The sequence below is a fragment of the Canis aureus genome, chromosome 13 (assembly GCF_053574225.1).
Source record: "Canis aureus isolate CA01 chromosome 13, VMU_Caureus_v.1.0, whole genome shotgun sequence".
NCBI lineage: Eukaryota > Metazoa > Chordata > Mammalia > Carnivora > Canidae > Canis > Canis aureus.
The window spans coordinates 33,147,465-33,157,103 of NC_135623.1; positions in this window are offsets into that span (position 1 = coordinate 33,147,465).

Below are 9,639 nucleotides of genomic sequence, written 5' to 3' on the forward strand. Positions count from 1 at the left end.
TAGCAAATTCTTGCCTTAGGCTATAATGACGAGTTTATGGTTTTTAAACTTCAATTTCTGTTATAAAATTTATATTCATATTTTTTTGATGTTCACACATGCTTTCATTTCTGGAATAAATCCCACTGGACTATGATATACTATTATTTTTTATTTAAATTGATGGATCCAACTTTTCATATTTTTTAGTTTTATATCTATATACAAAATGAAATTATTTGTGATTTGTTTATGTTTCCCTTACATTTTCTTAAAATCCAGGGGGATCCCTGAGTGGCTCAGCGGTTTAACGCCAGCCTTTGGCCCAGGGCGCGATTCTGGAGTCCCGGGATAGAGTCCCACGTCAGGCTCCTGGCATGGAGCCTGCTTCTCCCTCTGCCTGTGTCTCTGCCTCTCTCTCTCTCTCTCTGTGTGTGTCTATCATAAATAAATAAATAAATAAATAAATAAATAAATAAATAAATAAATAAATAAATAAATCTTAAAAAAATCCAGGTTACTAGAGCATTGTAAAACGAGATCCATAGTTTACACTCCTAATCTCTCAAACACTCTTACATAAGATAGAAATTGTTTATTACTTGCCTGGGAATTTGAAGAAAGTAGATAGGGAGTGGTACATAGAGATACTTCAATATTCATTGAATTTCTCTATTAGTCTATTTAAAGTAACTATTTCTTAATTGAGTGAATTTTGGTAGTTCCTTTTTTTCTAATTGTTCATTTAATTTTTAGAGTGTTGCAATAAATTTGTTAGTACTATTTTAAATTCTAGATTATATTTGTAGACACACACACTTTTCCATAATGCTGTTTATTTTGATCTTACCTCTTTCTTTTCTATTAGTCTTGCTAAACATTTGTCTATTAGTCTTTTCAAAGAATCAATTTTTGATATTGTTAGTGATGCATTTCTTGCTTTCTTGTGAATTTCTTTTCTCATTTATAATTTTAGTTGTCTTTTCTAGCTTTTGGATTTGAACAACTGCTATTATATTGCTTTGGTATTATAATTTACTCTTCTAGCACAGCATTAGTTACAAACTACAAATTAATTAAGTGATCCTTTTAAATAATTTCAATTCCTAGTTGCATAATTTATAAGCACAATTTTAAATTTTATTTTTAATGCTGATCATTAAATATCATTATGTTGATATTGTAGTGAGATAACTTGATCTTTGTAATATCAATTCTTTTGGAATTCTTGAGACTTTTCGTGGTCTAGCATTTGTTCATTTGTTAAAAAATCATTTATGCTGAACTCAAAAGAGTGCATATGTTTTATTTGTTAGATTAAGCTCACTAATTATGTATTTTAAATCTTCAAATATGTAGCATAAACTTTAGTGTCCATATGATTGTATAATCCTACTCCAACTAGATTTTTTTTTATTTATTTTTGTTTGGTTATTCTGCGTCATGTTCTGATATCTGAACCAACTAACATAGCTCTGAAAATGAGATTCATAGTTCCATAATGATCACATTGAGTAGAAGAAATTTCTCCCAGTGAAAGAAGACACTATTTACAGAAAAGGAGCATGAATGTAGCCAAAATATGGGCTAATAGAAGAACCCATACAAAGCATGGTATGAATATACCTTCTACAGGCAGTATAGTTACATTAGATTCTAGAAACTTGGTGTTGGAAGAGGTCATCAAAAGGATGTGACTACTGGTTGACCCAAGAGCTGCACCCAGGCAATCAGAGGCTCCTTAACCTCCAACCCTGTCCTTAGAATGTGTATTCCTCTTACCGTTCCCATAGCTGGAGACATTTCAAGAATGCAACCTTGGGAGAGTAATGTGTTGTTAAAAACATCTGGATATATACAAGAATGAACCCCACTAAGGCCTCTATAGCAATTTTTAGGAAGCTGATGGGCAAGTAGAGATATTTACTCATCTTGTAGCAGCCTCAAAGAAGCCTCATGTGTAAGTTTCCTTGCTTATTAAACCTGGCACCTACCAATCTGGAATGGTCTGCCTTTTTCTTGGGTCTCTCCTTGCCCTCTGTGGACTCTGCCTAGTTTCAGATTTCACCTGGAGAGCTCTTGAGGTTTCAAATCAACAATTGAATTGGTGAGCCAGCCAGTGTCTGAAATTCAGGTGGCCACCCTCCACCACCACCACCAAGAGAGGTCAATGGCTAACCCAGGATTTCTACAATACTTCTTTCCTGAGTTGCAGGAGGGATAAGTAAAGTCGCATTATAACAATCTTCTAGAAAGAATTATCCGAGCTTTCCAATGGCAACTTTGTAAAATTTTTTTTAAAATGATTATGACAATCTCTTTTGTACGAGGAATCCCAAAACAAACACAGGCAAAGTTACACACTGTAAAAAAGAAAAAAAAAAGTCACACACTGTAAGAGAATGAGAGATAAAGGAGAAAAGCTTGTAGTGAGAGAGGGGCTACATCATTCATGGGCAAAAACAATCAAAATCTAGATCAAATATCAAATATTGTAAATTTGTAAACCCCTATAGTTCGAATTCATACTATTCATAGTTCTCACTCAGTTTTGTCATTGTTCTTCAGTCTCTTTCCTCATATTAGAGAGATTATCAGAAGCTCTTTTATCCATTACAGGAATTTCATGAAGCTTTTAAAAATAATTTAAAAAAATATAAGCACATTCTAGAATCAATTCCAGACTCTCTTACTTAAGATTCTCTTCCCTTAGAACCACTCTAGTATGAACATTCTTATCAGTCTTTTTGGTCAGCAAAGCAGGACCATTGTAAATGTACAGGAATAAGAATTTAATATAGGAAATAAAAGTTAGAAAATGTGGAAGGAATTAGAAAAGGGAAGTAAAGGTCAAGATCAATGCAGCTAGAGATCACTGACAATGTAGCCTGAAGCAGTGTAGCTGGTGTAAATTTCCAAGACCACAATGAATCCCAAGAAGCCACTGTGTCTGGCCATGTGATCTTGTGAGAGTGGTGACTTCCACTTCACTTCTGTTCTCCAAATTACATGTGTTCCTTTTATTTATTTTTATTTATTTCAAGGAAGGGTATTCTTAGCCTAGGGGTGCTCTCTAGTGAGGTTTGGAGGTCCTTCAGCCATCCTGTGGAAAGCCTTCTCAGCACACATGCCCTAGATTCCTACTTTGGCCCCTTATGGGGCGTGCACAACACAACAATTGCAGATCAGCAATCATTATCTGCCTTTTGTAGAAAAGAAAAACAAAAATGTAAATAAAAATCTTAAAAAGTAAAATAAAAGTTTAACTGCTAAAAAAAAAGGTGTGCCCACCTTAGAGGGAAGTAATGATGGCATTGAACTGACGACAGCCAACATACCTCCTAACATCTCTAGCTTTAAATGAGTTGTGTGTGTGTGTGTGTGTGTGTGTGTGATATTTTCAGTGTTTTTATCCTGTGCTGACTTTACAAATTGAATTGGGAAGATTTTGTTTTACTAAACTGTTGACTAGTGTGTATATATCTTCTTGGAAGTATCTCTTCTTTAAAAGATTGAAATGAATTAGCTTGTAAAACCATCTGGGCCTAGTAATCTTTCAGAGGTAATTCATGTTTTTTTCCAAGAGCTTCTAAAAAATCTGCCTTTTTAGTCATTTTAGAAAAAGAAAAAACATTTTTTCAAAGCCTATTCTTTATTTCAACCAAATGTCAAACCTAGAATTGGGCATAATATCATATTATACTTTAAAAATATGTTTCGTAGTTATGCTTTTATTAGTCAAACTTGCTGTACAACTAACTACCCGAGAATTACAGCTGCTTACAACAAGCATTTTTTTACCCATATGACATTCTGACAACTGCAGTGAGCTCAGTTTTTACTTCTCTAAAGCTTCATATAAATGAAACCATAGTCTATTTTCTTGTCTTCTTTAATTCAGAATAATACCTTTAAAATTCATCCATGTAGTGGTAGTAGTTCACTCCTTTTTATTACTGAGTAGTATTCTTTTGTATGAATATAAATATACAATCTTTATCCATATTCCTGTTGATGGATACCTGGGCTACTTCCAGTTTGGGCTATTATGAATACATTGCTATAAATATTCTTTCAAACTTCTTTTCACTGATATATTTTTTTATTTCTCTTGGGTAAGTTCCTAGGAGTAAACTTCCTGTGCCATGTAGTAGATATATGTTCAGTTTTATAGGAAACTGAATAACATTTTCCAGAGAAATCAGACTTCAAAGTCTTTGTTCTTAATTATTATGCAATAGAGGTGAAATGAAATTTGCAAGAAAAATTGGACTTTTTCAGATAGGAAATTCGGGGGAAAATATTTCAGATCAAGAAAACATTAGTAAAAGCATGTCATTGTGCAAATGAAGTTTACTCAGGAGAGGGAACTGAGATATGGGTCTGGTACAGTTAAGAGATGAGATTGCAAAGGTAATTAAGTCATGTCTTGGTGAACTGCTTGATCACAGTGCTTAAGATTTATGGCTTAAGAACATTAAAAATGGGAAATTATAAGAGTCTTTTGGGGGAAAGAATATTTATTCATTCACTCATTCTTTACAGTAAACATTTGCTGAATACTAAGCATATGCAAGCATCACAATGGTCTTTGCAGTGCTTTAAGAAGTGTTAAAGGTCTGGGAAGGGAAGAACATCTCTAAGAAATACTGAAAAGAACAATTGCAAAAGATTTTGTGGTTAATTAGACACAGTTTACTGTAGGAGAGTAAGGGCTTACTATTAGCCACAACTGAAATAATCGGGAAACTGATACTGAGCTTCACCACAACAGAGAGTTTAAAACTCAATCAAGGGGCACCTGGGTGACTCAGTCAGTGAGCATCTCTCTTCTGCTCAAGTCACGGTCTTGGAGTCTTGGGATTGAGCCCCTCGTTGGGCTCCCTCCTCCGAGACGAGTCTGCTTCTCCCTTTCCCTCTGTGATCTCTCATTCTCACTCTCTCTTACATAAATAAATCTTAAAAAAAAATACAAAAATAAGACAACTAAGTTAGGGCTAAGAAGCTGAAAGCAGACTGTTTCGAAGACCTACCTTCCAGGAAACACAGTAGTTCTGTTACAATAACAAGTATTTTATAATAAAAAGTTCTAAAAGTAATAGAGTTTAATTATTCCAGGTTTCTACATTAAAAAAAAACAACTGTAAACTACTCTGTAATAAACAGAACAATTTTAATTCTAAGTTGATATACAGTAGTCCAATTACATTTATATGTTCTGTCAAATAATTTCTTAGAATAGCTTTGTTTATTGTGGGAAATAAAGCCAAGAAGATCATATTTCCTTTGAAAATAATAATATTCAGCGATTTAAAAATTGATTTTAGGGCTTTTTAAATTAAATAATGCATAAGTATTGGTGTTCTTTTGGACTTAAGCCAAACTAATTTGCAGAACTTAAAAGTAGAGGGAGATATAATAGCGTATCTTTCAAGAAACAGCAGTATGCAATCATATTTAATAATATGTTCATCTAGTGTTATGCCTGTAAGGATTTGGGAATATGTGTAAAATATGAGTGAGTCAGAAGAGAATCTATAGTCTAATAAAGACTCTAACAGCAATTTTTCCCTTCTATTATTTCCACACGCCCTTACTCTAATTGTCCTATTGTAATCTCTTAGTTATTTGCACATACTTCTCTTGTGAGTAATACTTGAAAATTATATTTCCCACCCAGTCAGGTAGTTTCTTAAATTAAATTCTGCTTCGCCTCCCCCAATCTTTAGATTCTCTCTGTATTTGATAATGCTGGGGAACACCATTTGATTGTCCCTCCCCACCTACGTGTACAGATCTGTTAATTTCTAATTATGAAAGGAAAGATAATAGTTATAATTCAAAATAATAGTGTGACAGGAGGAAGTGAGAGGGACTGGGCCAATTCAACTAAAAGATGGTGCTAATTCAAGGATAAGTGAGGAGTACTGAGTAAATCGGTCATTGGTACAATAATGCTGCAAAAGCAAATCATTCCCAAATTCAGTGGCTTAAAACTACAATTACTGTCCTCATCACGTATCTATGAGGTGGTTGGGAATTGCCTTAGAGAGACTGACTTGGCTCTATTGGTTCTAAGCTTTATTCAGTGCTGCTCCACATGTCTCTCACCCACCTTAAACCATTAACTTCCAAGGCATGGTCTTCTTACGGCAAAAAGGCAGGAGTGCAAAATGGCCCAATAGAAACTTCATGCTTCTTAAAGCCAGAATTAGAACTAGCACACTATCAAAACTTCCCACATTCTATCAGCCAAAGCAAGTCACTTGGCCAAGTCCCATATAATGGGACAGGGAAGTATATTTCTCCCATAAGGTTAAGGAAAGTCCTGAATATTATGAACAATAATCTAACACAACCCAAACATTTAAGTAATCTAAGGTATTTTCTGTAGCTAGATATCTCTCTCTTGTTTCACACCTATTTCCCCATCCAGCTGTCCCCCAGGTAGCTCAATTTCTCAGTTCCTAATGATTCCAATCTTGCCTAAAGGATTTAAAGACCTTCCACTTGTAGGTGTAGCCTTGCGCAGCCCTTGAGTCAGCATAGTGAAGAGGCAGTTAGTTTGTTAGGCATTCCATTTCTATTAAGGCTTGCTGTGGAAAGTTTATGACATGTTGCCTGGGTTAAGACCTACAGGCTTACTGAGCACTGAGCTCTTTTTCTCCAGGGTTTGCAAGGTGTCCCCTAAAATTGCATAGGTGGCCGATGTCAGCTTTCTGCGACCATCTCAAGTGACCTCAAGGAGCTATCAAAAACAGGAAGAACTGGACAATCAGTTAAGTGGAGCATTGCAAGCAATATTTTTGAATGATCAGATATGATTAAAAACAGAACATATTAAATGACCTAAGGGTCTTTCACATGTCCATGTGGAAATCAGTCAACCTTAATTTTTACAACTGAACAAATTATACCTTGTGAGAACGACTTGCAAGCATGTACATTTCTTTTCCTTTTTTGTGTATATGATCCCTTACAGCTAACAAGCTGCAGAGCAGTTCTTCAGAGCAACCTGAAAGTCTGTCTCTGGGCTACATTCATTCCTTAGTCACACAACAAATGAAGCATTTACTAACTTGTTTTGAGGCTGGCTTTCTGTTAGTCGACACAGAGAGGTGGATGGCTTTGAAACTAGGAACATGCATCAATTTTCATAAGTGCCAAGGAGGTAACAATAATTTGTCTTAAAGAATGCATCGTGTGGTATCGACATTTTAACAATATTACTTCCAATTCACGGTCATGGAATATCTTTTCATTTAGCTCTGTTTTTATTTATTTATTTATTTATTTATTTATTTATTTATTTATTTATGAGAGACACAGAGAGAGTCAGAAACATAGGGAGAGAGAGAAGCAGGTTCCCTGCAGGGAGCCGGATGCAGGACTCCATCCCAGGACCTCAGGATGATGACCTGAGCCAAAGGCAGATGTTCAACCACTGAGCCTCCCAGGTGCACCAGCCTTGTTCTTTTAATTTCTTTCATCAATGACATAGTTTTCCAATGTTCACTTGCTTGGTTAATTTTATTCCTAAATTTTGATTTGGTTTTGTTTGGTTTTTGAAGCTACTATAAACGAGATTGTTTCTTTTTTGGATACTTTGTTATTAGTGTACATAAACACAACTGATTTTCGTATGTTGATTTTATGTCCCACAACTTTACTCAATTCATTTACTAATTCTAATAGCTTTTTTGGTGGAATCTTCAGGGTTTTCCTTATATAAGGTCATTTCATTTACAAATAGAGACAGCTTAAATCCTTCCTTTCCTATTGGATGCCATTTATTTATTTACTTATTCTTCCTAATTGCTTGGACCTGAATTGCCAGTACTATATTTTTTTTAATAAATTTATTTTTTATTGGTGTTCAATTTACCAACATACAGAATAACACCCAGTGCTCATCCCGTCAAGTGCCCCCCCAGTGCCCGTCACCCATTCACCCCCACCCCCCACCCTCCTCCCCTCCCACCACCCCTAGTTCGTTTCCCAGAGTTAGGAGTCTTTATGTTCTGTCTCCCTTTCTGATATTGAATAGAAGTGGTAAGAGGAAAAGCTTAGAGGAAAAGCTTTCAGCTTTTTTTACCATTGAATATGTTGTTGCTATTGGTTGGTCATATACAGCCTTTGTTATTTGATGTATATTCCTTCCATACCTAATTTGTTTAGAGTTTTTGTCATAAATGAATGTTGAATTTTGTCAAGGGCTTTTCCTGCATCTATTGAGATGATGGTATGAAATGATATTTATGCTTCACTCTATTAATGTCGTTTATCACCTTTATTGATTTGCATTTGTTGAAACATTCTTGCATCCCAAAGATCAATTACTGTTGATTATGGAACGTGATCCTTTTAAGATGCGGTTGGATTCAGTTTGCTAGTATTTTGGGGAGATTTCTTGCATCTATGTTCATCAGGGAAATTGATGTCAATAAAGCTGAAAAAAATAAAATACATGTTTTCTATACACCAAACTGACACATACAAAACTTAAAATCAATAAAAATTAAAGACTGCACTGTTAGTACAATGACAAGGAAACTATTTTCATTCATTTAATTGCTAAATATATATTAAGAATCTAGTTTGTTCTTTCTAGGCATTCTGAAATCCAGATTTCAGAGGCAAAGGAAGTAACATTTGGACATAAAATGGATCTTGAATTTGAGAACAAGTGCAAAAATACATGATAGTGTCATTAAGAAAATAATTATTTGTTTTGGTTTTCAACGCTAGCATATTTTGATTTGTGGCAACCTATATGTTATTCCGTACCTAAACCTACAAAGTTGAAGTGCAGATTTTTAAAAATAATACCTACCAAAAATATCAGTCAAATCCATGGTCTTTTAAAAAAAACTCATCTTTGAATATTAGGAATTCATTTAATTATTTAAATTGATGGAAATAAAATGCTCCTATATAATTTAGAATTTTAGTATTTCACAATATGCCCAGTGCATATTTGAAGTGTCTATGTTATTGAATCAAAGATAAATCTTTATTTTTCAATTTTTAGAGTCAAAAGTTATCTCTAAGTACTTTAGAAATAACTGAATTCATAGGTACAACCAATTGTGTTTTACAGAAAGATGTATACCATTTAGATAAAATATAAATATAACAATAAACTTTATTCTCTGTTCTATGCTAAAGGTCGAGTACATTTTCCCCATCATCTCTGAGGACACTACTGTACTCCAAGGTATTAAATTGGGAAAGTAGGTCCATGTGCACAAAAATACAGTCAGAGAATGATAAGCCCATGAGTAGTATTACTCTTTAGTCTCAAAAAAATGGACATTTCATGGGATAATAATAAAGTAGTTTACACTTTGTCAATAACTGTGTAACATTTAATAGTTGCTTAGTTTGTGGTTTGAAAATGTTGGCTCAGGCAATCAAAAAGAATAATTAGCTGCAGCATCAAAAGTAGCATTTTTATTTTGCAGTACTTTTTCTAAAGAAATGATTGATGTAAATATACTGCTTTTAAAGTGGTCGTGCAAGAATATGTCAACTTCGCTATATTTAATTAGTAAAAATGCATTATTTTATAATAACATTAATTAAAAGAAAAGATAAAAAGTGCCTTTAATATATCACACCTTTGACAACTATAGTTCTGGGAGAAAATTTTTTTCTGTT